This window comes from Mus caroli, unplaced genomic scaffold, assembly GCF_978045245.1.
Source record: "Mus caroli unplaced genomic scaffold, Mus_caroli_1 scaffold_7, whole genome shotgun sequence".
NCBI lineage: Eukaryota > Metazoa > Chordata > Mammalia > Rodentia > Muridae > Mus > Mus caroli.
Window position 1 is genome coordinate 67,447,682 of NW_028227262.1, and position 20,715 is coordinate 67,468,396.

General features: G+C 40.7%; 1 pseudogene; it reads left to right on the forward strand.

Annotated features, from left to right (window-relative positions):
* Positions 1 to 13,071: 13,071 nt before the first annotated feature.
* LOC110295668 (high mobility group protein B2 pseudogene) lies at positions 13,072 to 13,683 on the forward strand (annotated as a pseudogene).
* The last annotated feature ends 7,032 nt before the right edge of the window (positions 13,684 to 20,715 follow it).

Sequence of the window (20,715 nt, forward strand, 5' to 3'; positions counted from 1 at the left end):
CTACGGGGATGCTGTAAACTTCAGCCAACACCAGTTCTCAGAAAGTCTAGCCATGCTGGTGTGGTGGTGTATGCTTATTGAAGCCTCTACGCGTTCATATGTACACTTGCTCTGTTGTGGTTTGAAAACAGTCTTCTTGAAGTCACCCATAACCTCTGGTTCTTACAATCCTCCTTTCCTGTCTTCCACACAGATCCATGAGTCCTGAGGGTATGTAGCATAGACATCTCATTTAGGCTGAGTATTCGAAAGCCTCTCATTCTCTGATCATTGACCTCGGTATCTTAATTGCCACTTACTGTAAAAAAAAACAAAAACAAAAACAAAACAAAACAAAACAAAACAAAAAAAAAACCTCTCTGGTGAAATTTAAGTGATGTACTAATCTATGGGTATAACAGTAAGAGTCATTTATTGCTATGTCCACTTAGAAGAATAGTAATGGGTTTCTCGCTAGGGCCTGTGAACTATTTGGCCTCAGGTTCCCAGACTCATTGACAATATTAGCTATGGGTTCCATCTTTATGCCTTTAAACCATTTTAAAAACACAGCTGGTTACTCCCAGAACACTTTGTTTCTTGTACTAGTGGGTGTATTTTGCCAGGCAGGTCATTACTGAATTGCAGGTGTAGCGATTTGGGGCCACAAAGTGTGGTGGAAACAAATTCCTCAAACCCGGTGGAACATTCTCTCTCTCTCTCTCTCTCTCTCTCTCTCTCTCTCTCTCTCTCTCTCTCTCTCTCTGTCTCTCTGTCTCTCTGTCTCTCTCACTTTTCCAGTCTGGCAGGCGTATCCTCAGCTTCCGGTGGCACGCAGGTAAGGTGCGACTCAATGTTCCTTGCTTCGGATTTGCTGGAGCTGAGCCGAGGTGTTCAGGCTTTGCTGTATGAGCAGTGGATGTACGCGTCCGCGTGGGGTCGACACAGATTTATTTCTTGACCTGAAGTTTCTCCACCGGGCTCTTGGGAGTTGAGCCATTCTGCCATGCCAGACGGGAGTTTTTAAGCTAAATTCAGTAAATTACAACTAAGGCGTTCCATACATTATTTCATGTGCTTCTTTATCACTTGTATGAACACACATGCTCTCTATGGCCTGGTTTTCATAGTTATCTAGGACCGCGCGGGTGGTCCATGGCGTTGACCAACGCGAACTAGGGTGTTGAGCATGAGTTATTATTTATCACTCACTCCCATTCTCTAAGGCTTGGTTTTCATTATTATCTGTAGCTGCGGGAAGTCCAGCCGTGGCGGCCCCTGGGCTGGCAGTTTCCACAGCTTCGGAAAAAATGCCCTCTGAGAATTATGCGTTCTTTACAAAGGAGGGTTCATACTGGGGCAAGTTTAAGGACTACCTTTCTCTTCTGGTACTGTATACAATACCTTCCAGCACTATGAGTGTCACTGAGCAGGCTGAAGCTTGCAGTTAAGTACCAGCTAGATATTACCCATGTTCTATGTCATAAGTATACGGTATCTTCAGCAATAGGGTCATAATTTTTTGAGGGTAGCCAATTGCATTGACAGTAACCTGTAATGCTGGGGAGGGGGCTTCTATGAAACCCTAATAGCCAACAGCTCAAAAATAGGTAACCCATTCCTAGTACTAGGGATTTTATTTGGTATCATATGGTGTCTACGTGGGTATAATAAAATATATTGGGATAAATTTGTACTAGTCAGGATTCTCTAGGGAAACAGAACTGATAGAATGATTTGGGAAGACTATCTTATCTATCTATCTACCCAGGATTTATTAAATACAGAACAAGAATATAATAGAATGGCATACAGGCTATGGTCCAGCTAATCTAGCAATGACTACCAACCAATGGAAGCTTCAAGAATCCAGTAGTTATTGAGTCCATGGTCTGAATGTCTCAAGCTGGTCTTTAGTATTTGCTGGAATCCTGAAGAAGGAGGTTTCAATGCCAGTGAAGAAATGGATTTTCTAGGGAAAGTAAGAGCAAGGAGGCAAAGATAGCAAACTTCCTTCTCCAATGTCCTTTCCATATGCTCTCAGCCGAAGGTGTGATACAAATTAAAGGTGGATCTTCCCACCTCAAGAGATCTGTATTAAAGGTGTATGGGTCTTCTCACTTCAAATGATTTAATTAAGAAGTAGTTTCTCACAGGTGTACCTAGCCACATGGGCTTTAGTTAATTCCAGATATAGTCAAGTTGATAACCAAGAACAGCAATCACTACCTCTAACTAAGGAAGTGAAAGACTTGTATAATAAAAACTTAATGACATTGAAGAAGGCATTAGAGTTTGGAAGATCACTCATGCTCACACATTTGTAGAATTGTCTTGAAAAACCAAAAAAAAAAAAAAAAATTGTGAAAATGGCTATCCTACCAAAAACAATCTACAGGATCAATATAATCCCAATCAAAATGCCAACACTATTCCTTACAGAAATTGAAAAAAATTACTCTTAACTTCATACAGAAGCAAAAACAAAACAAAACAAAACAAAACAACAACAACAACAACAACAAAAAAACAAACCCAAAACAAAACTCTGGTATTGCTAAAAGAATCTTGAACAATAAAGGAACAACAGCTGGACATATCACCATCCCAGATTCCTGAAAAATAAAGGAATGGCTGGAGATATCACACACCCCCAGACTGATTTTAATCGGTACTACAGAGAGCTATGATACTGAAACAGGATGGGATGGGTGCAAGGACAAATACACTAATCAGTGAAACAAAACAAAAACCCTAGACATAACTTCATACTGACAGACACATGATTTTGACAAGAAGCAAACAAAACAAAACAAAGGAAAAAAGAACCACTGGAGAGAAGACATCATCTTCAACTTCCTGGTCATACTGAATACCTGCATCTAGAAGAATGAAAATAGATCCACATCTATCATCCTGAGCAAAACAACTCCAGATGGATCAAGATCTGAAACTTAAGACCATATACTGTGATGTGATAGAAAAGATAGTAAGGAATAGGCTTGAACTCATTGGCACAGGAAAAACTTTCTGAATGGGACCTTGGTGATGCAGGTATTAAGATTAACAATGAGTAAATGGGACCTCCTGAGACAAAAAGGTTTCTGTACAGCAAAGGAAACCATCATTTGAGTGAAGAGGCAACCTACAAAATAGTAAGAACTGAGAGGCCAAACCTACTTCATCTTGGGCTCGGCCTTCATCTTAAAAACAAAACAAAACAAAAAACAAAACACAGCCTGAGAACCTGACTTGCAGCTAAACCCAAGCTGCACCCAAGTACCAGGAAGGACCCAAGGCTTGTTCTTGACCCATACCCCAGAGTTACTCCCTAGCTACCTAACAACAGTTAAATCAAAGATTAGTCTGATTGTTTCAGAAGTAATTTCAGACCGTTTTTGATTGTTCATGTTTCAGAACATCTACCTGTTGGCTTACAATAGTCATTTTATTAGATACTTGGCAGACTGGACAGACTCCCCGTACCCCCAACACTTACTCCCAATCCCTATAAAACCTTGTCCTGATGAGGGTTCAAGGCTGGTCTGCCTTCCCATCCTTCTGTGTCAGGTTGGGTTGGAGGAGAACCCAAGCTCGAGTTTGTAATAAAGAGACCCTAATGCGATTACATCAGAAATGATTCCTTGGTAATCTTTTGGGGTTCACAAACACTTCATGGCACAACAGAATAAACAACTTTACCAAAACTTTGTCCATCTAAAAGAGGGATAATATCTAGAATATACAAAGAACTAAAAACTCTAGACACCAAAAAAATGCCAATTTAAAAATGAGGCATGTACTAAACAAAGAATTTGTAAAGTGTGGAACACAAATGGCTGAGAAATGCTTGAAACTGTTCAACATCCTTAGCTATCAGGATAATACAAATTAGAGCTGCTTTAAGACTTCATCTTACCCCAGGTAGGATGGCCAAGATTAATGAAACAAATGAGAGTAGATTCTGGTGAGGCTTCAGAGAAAGGGGAACCAGTATTCATTGCTGCTGAGAGCAAAACTGGTACAGCCACTGTCTTAGTCAGGGTTTCTATTCCTGCATAAACCTCATGACCAAGAAGCAAGTTGGGGAGGAAAAGGTTTACCAGCTTACAATTCCATACTGCTGTTTATCACCAAGGAAGTCAGGACTGGAACTCAAACAGGTCAGGAAGCAGGAGCTGATGCAGAGGCCATGGAGGGATGTTCTTTACTGGCTTGCTTCCCCTGGCTTGCTCAGCCTGCTCTTTTATAGAACTAAGACTACCAGGCCAGAGTTGGTCCCACCCACAAGGGACCTTTCCCCGTTGATCACTAATTGAGAAAATGCCTTACAGTTGAATCTCATGGAGGCATTTCCTCAACTGAAGCTCCTTTCTCTGTGATAACTCCAGCTGTGTCAAGTTGACACAAAACTAGCCAGCACAGCCACTATGAAAATCAGTGTGGATGTCCCTCAGGAAGCTGAAAACCAGCTTACCACAAAACCCAACTATACTGTAACTCTTGGGCACCCAAAGCACTCTACCTCTTTTGACAGAGACACTTGCCCATCCATGTTCATTGCCGCTCTGTTCATACCAAACAGGAATTGGAAACAGCCCAGATGCCCACCAACTGATGAATGGATAATGAAAAATATAGAGCTTTTATACAATGGAATATCATTCAGTTGTCGAACTATAAATAGACCTCGAATAATCATCCCGAGTGAGGTGGCTCAGACCTGGAAAGCAAATCTTGCATGTTTTCTTTTACATTCTGTTTTTTTTTTTTTTTTTTTTTTTTTTTTTATAATCATTGCCAAATCAAATTCAGAGGAATACCCACATCCCACAAAGAGCTAAGAATTAGAATTGTTCTCCAAAGTTTAAGCTTTCCCTATTCCCAGGCCTATAACCAAACTAATAATAATTGCAAACTTATCATTATTTAAACTTTAACACTTGACTCATTATACTTCAGAGCTCAGAGCTCTGAGGCCAGCTACTTGCATTTTCTTTTTTCTTTTTTTTTTAAATTTTTAATATTTTTATTACATATTTTCCTCAATTACATTTCCAATGCTATCCCAAAAGTCCCCCATAGCGCCCCCCACTTCCCTACCCACCCATTCCCATTCTTAGGGCCCTGGCATTCCCCTATATTGGGGCATATAAAGTTTGCAAGTCCAATGGGCCTCTCTTTCCATTGATGGCCGACTAGGCCATCTTTCCATACATATGCAGCTAGAGACAAGAGCTCCGGGGTTCTGGTTAGTACATCATGTTGTTCCGACAATAGGGTTGTAGATCCCTTTGGCTCCTTGGGTACTTTCTCTAGCTTCTCCATTGGGAGCCCTGTGATACATCCAATAGCTGCCTGTGAACATCCACTCCTGTGTTTGCTAGGCCCCGGCATCGTCTCACAAGAGACAGCTATATTTGGGTCCTTTCAGCAAAATCTTGCTAGTGTATGCAATGGTGTCAGCGTTTAGAAGCTGATTATGGGATGGATCCCTGGATACAGCAGTCTCTAAATGGTCCATCCTTTCATCACAGCTACGAACTTTGTCTCTGTAACTCCTTCCCTGGGTGTTTTGTTCCCAATTCTAAGAAGGGGCACAGTGTCCACACTTTGGTCTTCATTCTTCTTGAGTTTCATGCGTTTAGCAAATTGTATCTTATATCTTGGGTATCCTAAGTTTTGGGCTAATATCCACTTATCAGTGAATACATATTGTGTGAGTTCTTTTGTGATTGTGTTACTTCACTCAAGATGATGCCCTCCAGGTCCATCCATTTGGCTAGGAATTTCATAAATTCATTCTTTTTAATAGCTGAGTAGTACTCCATTGTGTAAATGTACCATAATTTCTGTATCCATTCCTCTGTTGAGGGACATCTGGGTTCTTTCCAGCTTCTGGCTATTATAAATAGGGCTGCTATGAACATAGTGGAGCATGTGTCTTTTTTACCGGTTGGGACATCTTCTGGATATATGCCCAGGAGAGGTATTGCTGGATCCTCCGGTAGTACTATGTCCAATTTTCTGAGGAACCGCCAGACTGATTTCCAGAGTGGTTGTACAAGCTTGCAATCCCACTAACAATGGAGGAGTGTTCCTCTTTCTCCACATCCTCGCCAGCATCTGCTGTCACCTGAATTTTTCATCTTAGCCATTCTGACTGGTGTGAGGTGGAATCTCAGGGTTGTTTTGATTTGCATTTCCCTGATGATTAAGGATGTTGAACATTTTTTCAGGTGCTTCTCTGTCATTCGGTATTCCTCAGGTGAGAATTCTTTGTTCAGTTCTGAGCCCCATTTTTTAATGGGGTTATTTGACTTTCTGGAGTCTACCTTCTTGAGTTCTTTATATATATTGGATATTAGTCCCTTATCTGATTTAGGATAGGTGAAGATCCTTTCCCAATCTGTTGGTGGTTTTTTTGTCTTATTGATGGTGTCTTTAGCCTTGCAGAAGCTTTGCAGTTTCATGAGGTCCCACTTGTCAATTCTCGATCTTACAGCACAAGCCATTACTGTTCTATTCAGGAATTTTTCCCCTGTGCCCATATCTTCAAGGCTTTTCCCCACTTTCTCCTCTATAAGTTTCAGTGTCTCTGGTTTTATGTGAAGTTCCTTGATCCACTTAGACTTGACCTTAGTACAAGGATATAGGAATGGATCGATTCACATTCTTCTACATGTTAACAACCAGTTGTGCCAGCACCATTTGTTGAAAATGCTGTCTTTCTTCCACTGGATGTTTTTAGCTCCCTTGTCGAAGATCAAGTGACCGTAAGTGTGTGGGTTCATTTCTGGGTCTTCAATTCTATTCCATTGGTCTATTTGTCTGTCACTATACCAGTACCATGCAGTTTTTATCACAATTGCTCTGTAGTAAAGCTTTAGGTCCGGCATGGTGATTCCACCAGAGGTTCTTTTATCCTTGAGAAGAGTTTTTGCTATCCTAGGTTTTTTGTTATTCCAGATGAATTTGCAGATTGCTCTTTCTAATTCGTTGAAGAATTGAGTTGGAATTTTGATGGGGATTGCATTGAATCTGTAGATTGCTTTTGGCAAGATAGCCATTTTTACAATGTTGATCCTGCCAATCCATGAGCATGGGAGATCTTTCCATCTTCTGAGATCTTCTATAATTTCTTTCTTCAGAGACTTGAAGTTTTTATTATACAGATCTTTCACTTCCTTAGTTAGAGTCACGCCAAGATATTTTATATTATTTGTGACTATTGAGAAGGGTGTTGTTTCCCAAATTTCTTTCTCAGCCTGTTTATTCTTTGTGTAGAGAAAGGCCATTGATTTGTTTGAGTTAATTTTATATCCAGCTACTTCACCGAAGCTGTTTATCAGGCTTAGGAGTTCTCTGGTGGAATTTTTAGGGTCACTTATATATACTATCATATCATCTGCAAAAAGTGATATTTTGACTTCATCTTTTCCAGTTGGTATCCCTTTGATCTCCTTTTGTTGTCGAATTGCTCTGGCTAGGACTTCAAGTACAATGTTGAATAGGTATGGAGAAAGTGGACAGCCTTGTCTAGTCCCTGATTTTAGAGGGATTGCTTCAAGCTTCTCACCATTTACTTTGATGTTGGCTACTGGTTTGCTGTAGATTGCTTTTATCATGTTTAGGTATGGGCCTTGAATTCCTGATCTTTCCAAGACTTTTATCATGAATGGGTGTTGGATCTTGTCAAATGCTTTTTCCCCATCTAACGAGATGACCATGTGGTTTTTGTCTTTGAGTTTGTTTATATACTGGATTACATTGATGGATTTCCGTATATTGAACCATCCCTGCATCCCTGGGATGAAACCTACTTGGTCAGGATGGATGATTGTTTTGATGTGTTCTTGGATTCGGTTAGCAAAAACTTTATTGAGGATTTTTGCATCAATATTCATAAGGGATATTGGTCTGAAGTTTTCTATCTTTGTTGGGTCTTTTTGTGGTTTAGGTATCAGAGTAACTGTGGCTTCATAGAATGAGTTGGGTAGAGTACCTTCTGTTTCTATTTTGTGGAATAGTTTGCGAAGAACTGGGATTAGATCTTCTTTGAAGGTCTGATAGAACTCTGCACTAAACCCGTCTGGTCCTGGGCTTTTTTTAGTTGGGAGACTATCAATGACTGCTTCTATTTCTTTGGGGGATATAGGGCTGTTTAGATCATTAACCTGATCTTGATTCAACTTTGGTACCTGGTATCTGTCTAGGAACGTCTCCATTTCATCCAGGTTCTCCAGTTTTGTTGAGTATAGCCTTTGGTAGAAGGATCTGATAGTGTTTTGGATGTCTTCAGGATCTGTTGTTATGTCTCCTTTTTCATTTCTGATTTTGTTAATTAGGATGCTTTCCCTGTGCCCTCTAGTGAGTCTGGCTAAGGGTTTATCTATCTTGTTGATTTTCTCAAAGAACCAGCTCCTTGATTGGTTGATTCTTTGAATAGTTCTTCTTGTTTCCACTTGGTTGATTTTGCCCCTGAGTTTGATTATTTCCTGCCGTCTACTCCTCTTGGGTGAATTTGCTTCCTTTTGTTCTAGTGCTTTTAGGTATGTTGTCAAGCTGCTAATGTGTACTCTCTCTAGTTTCCTTTTGGAGGCACTCAGAGCTATGAGTTTTCCACTTAGAGATGCTTTCATTGCGTCCCATAAGTTTGGGTATGTTGTGGCTTCATTTTCATTGAACTCTAAAAAGTCCTTAATTTCTTTCTTTATTCCTTCCTTCACCAAGGTATCATTGAGAAGAGTGTTGTTCAGTTTCCACGTGAAGGTTGGCTTTCTATTATTTATTTTGTTATTGAAGATCAGCCTTAGTCCATGGTGATCTGATAGGATGCATGGGACAATTTCAATATTTTTGTATCTGTTGAGGCCTGTTTTGTGACCAATCATGTGGTCAATTTTGGAGAAGGTACCATGAGGTGCTGAAAAGAAGGTATATCCTTTTGTTTTAGGATAGAATGTTCTGTAGATATCTGCCAGATCCATTTGATTCATAATTTCTGTTAGTTTCACTGTGTCCCTGTTTAGTTTCTGTTTCTACGATCTGTCCATTGGTGAAAGTGGTGTGTTGAAGTCTCCCACTATTATTGTATGAGGTGCAATGTGTGCTTTGAGATTTACTAAAGTTTCTTTAATGAATGTGGATGCCTTTGTATTTGGAGCATAGATATTCAGGATTGATAGTTCCTCTTGGAGGATTTTACCTTTGATGAGTATGAAGTATCCCTCCCTGTCTTTTTTAATGACTTTGGGTTGGAAGTCAATCTTATCAGATATTAGAATGGCTACTCCAGCTTGTTTCTTCATACCATTTGCTTGGAAAATTGTTTTCCAGCCTTTCATTCTGAGGTAGTGTCTATCTTTTTCTCTGAGATGAGTTTCCTGTAAGCAGCAAAATGTTGGGTCTTGTTTGTGTAGCCAGTTTGTTAGTCTATGTCTTTTTATCAGGGAGTTGAGTCCATTGATATTAAGAGATATTAAGGAAAAGTAATTGTTGTTTCCTGTTATTTTTGTTGTTAAAGTTGGCATTCTGTTCTTGTGGCTGTCTTCTTTTAGGTTTGTTGAGGGATTACCTTCTTGTTGTTTCTAGGGCGTGGTTCCTGTCCTTGTATTGGTTTTTTTTCTGTTATTATCCTTTGAAGGGCTGGATTCGTGGAGAGATAATGTGTGAATTTGGTTTTGTCGTGGAATACTTTGGTTTCTCCATCTATGTTAATTGAGAGTTTGGCTGGGTATAGTAGCCTGGGCTGGAGTTTGTGTTCTTTTAGTGTCTGTATAACATCCGTCCAGGATCTTCTGGCTTTCATAGTCTCTGGTGAGAAATCTGGTGTAATTCTGATAGGCTTGCCTTTATATGTTACTTGGCCTTTTTCTCTTACTGCTTTTAGTATTCTGTCTTTATTTAGAGCATTTGTTGTTCTGATTATTATGTGTCGGGAGGTATTTCTTTTCTGGTCCAGCCTATTTGGAGTTCTGTAGGCTTCTTGTATGTTCATGGGCATCTCTTTCTTTAGATTTGGGAAGTTTTCTTCTATAATTTTGTTGAAGATGTTTGCTGGTCCTTTGAGTTGAAAATCTTCATTCTCATCCACTCCTATTATCCGTAGGTTTGGTCTTCTCATTGTGTCCTGTATTTCTTGGATGTTTTGAGTTAGGATCTTTTTGCATTTTACATTTTCCTTGATTGTTGTGCCGATGTTCTCTATGGAATCTTCTGCACCTGAGATTCTCTCTTCCATCTCTTGTATTCTGTTGCTCATGCTTGTATCTATGGTTCCAGATTTCTTTCCTAGGGTTTCTATCTCCAGTGTTGCCTCATTTTGGGTTTTCTTTATTGTGTCTACTTCCCTTTTTAGGTCTAGTATGGTTTTGTTCATTTCCATCATCTGTTTGGATGTGTTTTCCTGTTTTTCTGTAAGGACTTCTACCCGTTTGATTATGTTATCCTGTTTTTCTTTAAGGATTTGTAACTCTTTAGCAGTGTTCTCCTGCAATTCTTTAAGGGATTTTTGTGCTTCCTCTTTAATGTCTTCTACCTGTTTACCAGTGTTCCTTTGTATTTCTTTAAGTGTGTTATTAAAGTCCTTCTTGAAGTCCTCTACCATCATCAGGAGATATGCTTTTAGATCCATGTCTAGCTTTTCCGGTGTGTTGGGGTGCCCTGGACTGGGCGAAGTGGGAGTGCTGGGTTCTGATGATGGTGAGTGGTCTTGGTTTCTGTTAGTAAGATTATTACGTTTACCTTTCGCCATCTGGTAATCTCTGGGGTTAGTTGTTGTCGTTGTCACTGTTTAAAGATTGGAGCAGAAGCTGTGTTCCACTCACCAGCAGTCTCAAAATCCTGTGGCGGGGGTCGTGGGTAGCTGGCGAGTGTCAGCCCACCCTGCTCTCTAGCTACCGTGGTGCTGGTCAGGCTGGATGAGGCCTGTGGCCCTACTCAGGCCGGTTTCTGCTTCCCTAACTAATGCAGTCTCAGGTCCCGCGCGCAATTGGATTGGAGCAGAAGCTGTGCTCCACTCACCAGAAGTCTTAAGATCCTGTGGCAGGTGTTGTGGGTAGCTGGCGAGTGTCAGCCGACCCTGCGCCCTAGCTACCCCGGTGCTTTTCTGACCGGAAGAGGCTTGTGGCCCTACTGAGGCCGGATTTCTGCCTCCCCAACCAGAGCAGTCTCAGGTCCCGCGTGATTGGACTGGAGCAGAAGCTGTGTTCCACTCACCAGCAGTCTCAAAATCCTGTGGCGGGGGTCATGGGTAGCTGGCGGGTGTTAGCCGACCCTGCGCTCTGGCTAACCTGGTGCTGGTCCGGCCGGATCTACATTCTGTTTTTATGCCTTTTATGTTTTATTGATCCTCAGATTTGGCTCACGTCACCCCCCCAAATAAGTTCTCAACACATTAGAGATTTATTTGCCCCAGAGGGACAAAGGACAGGGAATGAGAGACAAGGATGGGAGAAAGAGGATGAAGGAGAAGGGGGGAGGGGACAAGCAGAGGGGCAGGGATATTTGTTCTGAAGGTGGGGTGACAAAGGACTGCCTCTGGATAGAGAGAGGACAGACATGGCCATAGAAAATGACAGTTTGTAAAGGTAAAGGGGGAAAACTCCGTGTTAGGATGAGGCGATTACTTTTCATTGGGAATGATAATTTGGAAAGTCAAAAGGGGATTTTGATTGCTGGACTTCAATATAGCTGGACCTTGGTAGTCACCTCCAGGAGGAGTAACTGGCCAAATAAAAGAACAAACCTTGGTGGCTAGCTTTAGAAATGTCATCTAATGCTTTTTAGCAAGGCAAAGGGAATGGGGCAGAAGGACAAAGCCTGTTATAGCCGTGTTTACCACACTTGGGCTGGCCAGAGTCCCTTCAATACCCATGGAGGTTAGGATGTTGTGGGGGCATTCACAAGAGAAGGCTACTCAGAAACGGTTTAAGTCAATAAAAAGTCTTTATTAGCCAGATGGCTACCATGCTGTGTGTTTCAGACCACCCTGTGCTTTTCTCAGGGGGAACTTTTAAGCCCAAAATCACATCCTGGGTTGACCTGGCTCAGTTAGCAAGAACAGTTAGCCAGAAGCAGAGTTACAAGAACCAAAACCAAGGTTAGTACATTTAGAGACTTTCTCAGAACTATGGACTTGGAAGATTTGTTTTTTGTTTTCTTTTAGCAGGTGGCGCTGACTACATGCTAATTTTTATGACCATTAATGGTATTAGTTGTGTTAAGGTTTGGGGATCTGTTACAAGGTAGCTAGTAAGAGACCAAAGAGGGTGATGGGATCTTCCAAGGATGATCAAGTAGATTATAGGGAAAAAGAGAAAATTGGAATAAACCCCTGAGTTGTGGCTTGTAACATAAGATTCTGATGGTCTGGGCCCCTGTGCTTCTCACAGCCATGTCTTGACACTCTATCCTTATTTTCTGTGCTGGTATACAGAACGATCCTGGCTTAGTTGTCTTTTATCTACAGAAACCGACTCAGCTCTTACTCTCCATGGTGATCCCTAGGGTGACTGTGAAGTTCAGGTTGTCCATTCCTGTGGGAACTTGGAGCTGAATTGAATTGGTGTCTGCTGTGTGGAGACTAAAACACTGTGGAGTGAATGGATAGGACTTGGGCTCTCTCAGCCAGTGTGTATGTATTTGTGACAGCCTATTTCCATTTACATTTCTCTTTACCCTACCATTACATCTCATTACATCTTCTGTGTGTCAACCTCTCCTTTCTACGTCCTATTGTTTGCTTTCCTCCTTCTAAGTAGTCTGTATGTTCATGTATATGCACATATATTTAGATCTAGATTTCCTATTTGAGAGAAAACACGTGCCACTTGCCTTTCTTCTCTCTCTCTCTCTCTCTCTCTCTCTCTCTCTCTCTCTCTCTCTCTCTCTCTCTTCACTCTCTGACAGAAATGTGAAGCCAAGCTTATGCCAGAAGTATGCTTTTCTCCTTTGGACCATTAATACAGTTTGAGACATAAAAGAGGAGCAGGGATTAACCAGTTCTAGCTGGAGCTTGGGGAAGGAAGTCTCTCTGTGGAGGTCTGAGGGAAGCTCTTGCACCAGGTAGATGCCATTGTCAGGGGCAAGGGTGACCCCAACAAGCCGCGGGGCAAAATGTCCTCACATGCCTTCTTCATGCAGACTTGCCGTGAGGAGCTCAAGAAGAAGCATCCAGACTCATCGGCCAACTTCACCAATTTCTCCAAGAAATGATCCGAGAGATGGAACACTATGTCTGCAAAGGAAAAGTCGAAGTTTGAAGATTTGGCCAAGAGCGGCAAAGCACTTTATGACAGGGAGGTGAAGAACTATGTTCCTCCCAAAGGTGATAAGAAAGGAAAGAAAAAAGATCCAAATGCTCCGAAGAGACTGCCATCTGCCTTCTTCTTGTTTTGCTCTGAAAATCACCCAGAGATCAAAATTGAACACCCTGGCCTATCTATTGGAGATACTGTGAAGAAACTGGGTGAGATGTGGTCTGAACAATCTGCTAAAGATAAACAACCATGTGAGCAGAAAGCAGCTAAACCAAAGGAGAAGTATGGAAAGGATATTGCTACATTCCGTGCCAAGGGCAAAAGTGAAGCAGGAAAGAAGGGTTCTGGTAGGCCAACAGGCTCAAAGAAGAATGAACCAGAAGATGAATATGAAGAGGAAGAGGAGGAAGATGAAGAGGGGGAAGATGAGGATGAAGAATAAATGGTTGTCCTAAAGTGTAGAGTATATGTGCTCAGGCAATTATTTTGCTAAGAATGTGAAATTCAAGTGCAGCTCAATATTAGCTTCAGTATAAAAACTGTACAGATTTTTGCATAGCTGATGAATTTCTTTGTAGAGAAAATAATTTTTTAAAAAGTGTAGGGGCTACAACGTACAATTAGATTTAAAGCTTTTGATGTTGAATGTTTGTAAATATTTAATGGTTTCTTTCTTTTTTTTTTTTTTTTAGGCTGGAGTTTTCCTTCTCTTTTTTTTTTAAAATAATTTTTTAACGTATTTTCCTCAATTACATTTCCAATGCTATCCCAAAAGTCCCCCATACCCTTCCCCCCCCACTCCCCTACCCGCCCATTCCCAATTTTTGGCCATGGTGTTTCCCTGTTTTGGGGCATATAAAGTTTGCGTGTCCAATGGGCCTCTCTTTCCAGTGATGGCCAACTAGGCCATCTTTTGATACATATGCAGCTAGAGACAAGAGCTCCGGGGTACTGGTTAGTTCATAATGTTGTTGCACCTACAGGGTTGCAGATCTCTTTAGCTCCTTGGATACTTTCTCTAGCTCCTCCACTGGGGGCCCTATGATCCATCCAATAGCTGACTGTGAGCATCCACTTATGTGTTTGCTAGACCCCGGCCTAGTATCACAAGAGACAGCTATATCAGGGTCCTTTCAGCAAAATCTTGCTAGTGTATGCAATGGTGTCATCGTTTGGAGGCTAATTATGGGATGGATCGTTGGATATGGCATCTCTAGATGCATCCTTTTGTCTCAGCTCCAAAATTTGTCTCTGTAACTCCTTCCATGGGTGTTTTGTTCCCGATTCTAAGAAGGGGCAAAGTGTCCACACTTTGGTCTTCATTCTTCTTCAGTTTCATGTGTTTTGCAAATTGTATCTTATATCTCAGGTATACTAAGTTTCTGGGCTAATATCCACTTAGCAGTGAGTACATATAATTTGAGTTCTTTTGTGATTGTGTTACCTCACTCAGGATGATGCCCTCCAGGTCCATCCATTTGCCTAGGAATTTCATAAATTCATTCTTTTTAATAGCTGAGTAGTACTCCATTGTGTAAATGTACCACATTTTTTGTATCCATTCCTCTGTTGAGGGGTGTGATGGTTTGTATATCCTTGGACCAGGAAGTGGCACCATCTGAAGGTGTGGCCTTGTTGGAATAGGTGTGACCTAGTTGGAATGGGTGTGTCACTGTGGGTGTGGGTATAAGATCCTCACCCTAGTAGCCTGGAAGTCAGTCTTCCACTAGCAGCCTTTGGATGAAGACATAGAACTCTCAGCTCCTCCTGTGCCATGCCTGCCTGGATACTGCCATGCTCCCACCTTGATGATAATGGACTGAACCTCTGAACCTGTAAGCCAGCCCCAATTAAATATTGTATTTTTATAAGACTTGCCTTGGTCATAGTGTCTGTTCACAGCAGTAAAACCCTAACTAATACAAGGGGCATCTGGGTTCTTTCCAGCTTCTGGCTATTATAAATAAGGCTGCTATGAACATAGTGGAGCATGTATCCTTCTTACCGGTTGGGACATCTTCGGGATATATGCTCAGGAGAGGTATTGCTGGATCCTCCAGTAGTACTATGTCCAATTTTCTGAGGAACGGCCAAACTGATTTCCAGAGTGGTTGTACAAGCTTGCAACCAACCAACAATGGAGGAGTGTTCCTCTTTCTCCACATCCTCGCCAGCATCTGCTGTCACCTGAATTTTTCATCTTAGCCATTCTGACTGGTGTGAGGTGGAATCTCAGGGTTGTTTTGATTTGCATTTCCCTGATGATTAAGGATGTTGAACATTTTTTCAGGTGCTTCTCTGCCATTCGGTATTCCTCAGGTGAGAATTCTTTGTTCAGTTCTGAGCCCCATTTTTAATGGGTTTATTTGATTTTCTGGAGTCCATCTTCTTGAGTTCTTTATATATATTGGGTATTAGTCCCCTGTCCGATTTGGGATAGGTAAAGATCCTTTCCCAATCTGTTGGTGGTCTCTTTGTCTTATTAACGGTGTCTTTTGCCTTGCAGAAGCTTTGCAATTTTATGAGGTCCCATTTATCGATTCTCAATCCTACAGCATAAGCCATTGCTGTTCTATTCAGGAATTTCCCCCCTGTACCCATATCTTCGAGGCTTTTCCCCACTTTCTCCTCTATAAGTTTCAGTGTCTCTGGTTTTATGTGGAGTTCCTTAATCCACTTAGATTTGACCTTAGTACAAGGAGATAGAAATGGATCAATTCGCAATCTTCTACATGATAACCTCCAGTTGTGCCAGCACCATTTGTTGAAAATGCTGTCTTTCTTCCACTGGATGGTCTTAGCTCCCTTGTCAAGGATCAAGTGACCAAAGGTGTGTGGGTTCATCTCTGGGTCTTCAATTCTGTTCCATTGGTCTACTTGTCTGTCACTATACCAGTACCATGCAGTTTTTTTTTTTTTTTTTAATCACAATTGCTCTGTAGTAAAGCTTTAGATCATGCATGGTGATTCCACCAGACTTTCTTTTATCCTTGAGAAGAGTTTTTGCTATCCTAGGTTTTTTGTTATTCCAGATGAATCTGCCGATTGCTGTTTCTAATTCGTTGAAGAATTGAGTTGGAATTTTGATGGGGATTGCATTGAATCTGTAGGTTGCTTTTGGCAAGATAGCCATTTTTACTATATTGATCCTTCCAATCCATGAGCATGGGAGATCTTTCCATCTTCTGAGATCTTCTTTAATTTCTTTCTTCAGAGATTTGAAGTTCTTATCATAGAGACCTTTCACTTCCTTAGTTAGAGTCACGCCAAGGTATTTTATATTATTTGTGACTATTGAGAAGGGTGTTGTTTCCCTAATTTCTTTCTCAGCCTGTTTATCCTTTGTGTACAGAAATGCCATTGACTTGTTTGAGTTAATTTTATATCCAGCTACATCACTGAAGCTGTTTATCAGGCTTAGGAATTCTCTGGTGGAATTTTTAGGGTCACTTATATATACTATCATATCATCTGCAAAAAGTGATATTTTGACTTCATCTTTTCCAATTTCTATCCTCTTGATCTCCTTTTTTTGTCTAATTGCTCTGGCTAGGACTTCAAGTACAATGTTGAATAGGTAGGGAGAAAGTGGGCAGCCTTGTGTAGTCCCTGATTTTAGTGGGATTGCTTCCAGCTTCTCACCATTTACTTTGATGTTGGCTACTGGTTTGCTGTAGATTGCTTTTATCATGTTTAGGTATGGGCCTTGAATTCCTGATCTTTCCAAGTCTTTTATCCTGAATGGGTGTTGGATTTTGTGGAATGCTTTTTCCACATCTAAGGAGATGATCATGTGGTTTTTGTATTTGAATTTGTTTATATAATGGATTATGTTGATGGATTTCTGTATATTAAACCATCCCTGCATCCCTGGAATAAAACCTACTTGGTCAGAATAGATGATTGTTTTAATGCGTTCTTGGATTAGGTTATCGAGAATTTTATTGTGTATTTTTGCATCAATATTCATAAGGGAAATTGGTCTGAAGTTCCCTATCTTTGTTTGATCTTTCTGTGTTTTAGGTATCAGAGTAATTGTGGCTTCATAGAATGTGTTGGGTAGATTATCTTCTATTTTGTGGAATAGTTTGTGTAGAACTGGAATTAGATCTTCTTTGAGGGTCTGATAGAACTCTGCACTAAACCCATCTGGTCCTAGGCTTTTTTTGTCTGGGAGACTATTAATGACTGCTTCTATTTCTTTAGGGGTTATGGGACTGTTTAGATCGTTAACTTGATCCTGATTTAACTTTGGTACCTGGTATCTGTCTAGAATTTGTTCATTTCATCCAGGTTTTCCAGTTTTGTTGAGTATAGCCTTTCGTAGAAGGATCTGATGGTGTTTTGGATTTCTTCAGGATCTTTTCATTCCTGATTTTGTTAATTAGGATGCTGTCCCTGTGCCCTCTAGTGAGGTTTATCTATCTTGTTGATTTTCTCAAAGAACCAGCTCCTCATTTGGTTGATTCTTTGAATAGTTCTTCTTGTTTCCACTTGGTTGATTTTGCCCCTGAGTTTGATTATTTCCTGCTATCTACTCCTCTTGGGTGAATTTGCTTCCTTTTTTTCTAGAGCTTTTAGGTGTGTTGTCAAGCTACTAGTGTGTACTCTCTCTAGTTTCTTTTTGGAGGCACTCAGAGCTATGGGTTTCCCTCTTTGAAATGCTTTCATGTGTCCCATAGGTTTGGGTATGTTGTGGCTTCATTTTCATTAAACTGTAAAAAGTCTTTAATTTCTTTCTTTATTCCTTCCTTGACCGAGGTATCATTGAGAAGAGTGTTGTTCAGTTTCCACGTGAATGTTGTCTTTCCATTATTTATGTTGTTATTGAAGATCAGCGTTAGTCCATGGTGGTCTGATAGGATGCATAGGACAATTTCAATATTTTTGTATCTGTTGAGGCCTGTTTGGTGACCAATTATATGGTCAATTTTGGAGAAGGTCCTGTGAGGTGCTGAGAAGAAGGTATATCCTTTTGTTTTAGGATAAAATGTTCTTTAGATATCTGTTAAGTCCATTTGTTTCATAACTTCTCTTAGTTTCACTGTGTCCCTGTTTAGTTTCTGTTTCCATGATCTGTCCATTGATGAAAGTGGTGTGTTGAAGTCTCCCACTATTATTGTGTGAGGTGCAATGTGTGCTTTGAGCTTTACTAAAGTGTCTTTAATGAATGTGGCTGCCCTTGCATTTGGAGCGTAGATATTCAGAATTGAGAGTTCCTCTTGGAGGATTTTAACCTTTGATGAGTATGAAGTGTTCCTCCTTGTCTTTTTTTGATAACTTTGGGTTGGAAGTCGATTTTATTCGATATTAGAATGGCTACTCCAGCTTGTTTCTTCAGACCATTTGCTTGGAAAATTGTTTTCCAGCCTTTCACTCTGAGGTAGTGTCTGTCTTTTTTCCTGAGATGGGTTTCCTGTAAGCAGCAGAATGTTGGGTCCTGTTTGTGTAGCCAGTCTGTTAGTCTATGTCTTTTTATTGGGGAATTGAGTCCTTTGATATTAAGAGATATTAAGGAAAAGTAATTGTTGCTTCCTTTTATTTTTGTTGTTAGAGTTGGCATTCTGTTCTTGTGGCTGTCTTCTTTTTGGTTTGTTGAGGGATTACTTTCTTGCTTTTCTAGGGCATGATTTCCGTCCTTGTATTGGTTTTTTTCTGTTATTATCCTTTGAAGGGCTGGATTCGTGGAAAGATAATGTGTGAATTTGGTTTTGTCATGGAATACTTTCGTTTCTCCATCTATGGTAATTGAGATTTTGGCTGGGTATAGTAGCCTGGGCTGGCATTTGTGTTCTCTTAGTGTCTGTATAACATCTGTCCAGGCTCTTCTGGATTTCATAGTCTCTGGTGAAAAGTCTGGTGTAATTCTGATAGGCCTGCCTTTATACGTTACTTGACCTTTCTCCCTTACTGCTTTTAATATTCTCTCTTTATTTAGTGCACTTGTTGTTCTGATTATTATGTGTCGGGAGGAATTTCTTTTCTGGTCCAGCCTATTTGGAGTTCTGTAGGCTTCTTGTATGTTCATGGGCATCTCTTTCTTTAGGTTTGGAAATTTTCTTCTATAATTTTGTTGAAGATATTTGCTGGCCCTTTAAGTTGAAAATCTTCATTCTCATCTACTCCTATTATCCGTAGGTTTGGTCTTCTCATTGTGTCCTGGATTTCCTGGATGTTTTGAGTTAGGATCTTTTTGCGTTTTGTATTTTCTTTAATTGTTGTGCCGATGTTCTCTATGGAATCTTCTGCACCTGAGATTCTCTTTTCTATCTCTTGTATTCTGTTGCTGATGTTCACATCTATGGTTCCAGATTTCTTTCCTAGGGTTTTTATCTCCAGTGTTGCCTCACTTTGGGTTTTCTTTATTGTGTCTACTTTCCTTTTTAGGTCTTCGATGGTTTTTTTCATTTCCATCACCTGTTTGGTCGTGCTTTCCTCCAATTCTTTAAGGGATTTTTGTGTTTCCTCTTTAAGGTCTTCTTCCTGTTTAGCTGTTTCTCCTGTATTTCTTTAAGTGAGTTATTAAAGTCCTTCTTGATGTCCTCTACCATCATCATGAGATATGCTTTTAAATCCAGGTCTAGCTTTTTGGGTGTGTTGGGATGCCCAGGACTAGGGGGGGTCGGAGTGTTGCATTCTGATGATGGTGAGTGGTCTTGATTTCTGTTAGTAGGATTCTTATGTTTGCCTTTCGCCATCTGGTGATCTCTGGAGCTAGTTGTTATAGTTGTCTCTGGTTAGAGCTTGTTCCTCAGGTGATTATGTTAGCCTCTATCAGCATACTTGGGAGAATAGCTCTCTCCTTAGTTTCAGTGGTCAGAGTACTCTCTGCAGGCAAGCTCTCCTCTTGCAGGGAAGGTGCCCAGATATCTGGTGTTCGAACCTGACTCCTGGCAGAAGTTGTGTTCCACTCACCAGGGGTCTTAGAATCCCCTGGGGGATCTTGTAGAGGTCCTTGAGGGGGTCCAGAGACTCCGAGGACAAGGAACTCCGGTCCTGGAGTGGACCCTTAATGGTTTCTTTATTGTCTTAGGGTAGCAAAAAAATTCATAGGAATTTTTATTATCAGTAAAAACAAGTTTTTTAGGATGTTACATTTTTTGTTTTTGTTTTTTTAATTTGTAATAAAATAATGTATATTAAAAAGTAAAATAAAAAGAGGAGCAGGCACTGATAGTGATTTAACACCTGCCAGCACTGTTAGACAGTAGAGGTAAGTGGAACACTCCCCCCCTTCTTTCTCTCTGTGTATTTGTGTGTGTGTGTGTGTGTGTGTGTGTGTGTGTGTGTGTGTGAATGTAAAGTGAAACTATGTACATGTGTGTGCAGATCCACCAAGATAACACCAAGACACTGGGTGTCCTCTATTACGCTTTGCCTATTTGTTTGTGGGAAGATCTCTTCTCAAACTTGAAACTCAGGTTTTTATCTGCTAAGCTAGAAGCCAGCAAGCCTCAGAGAGCCTCTGGTCTCC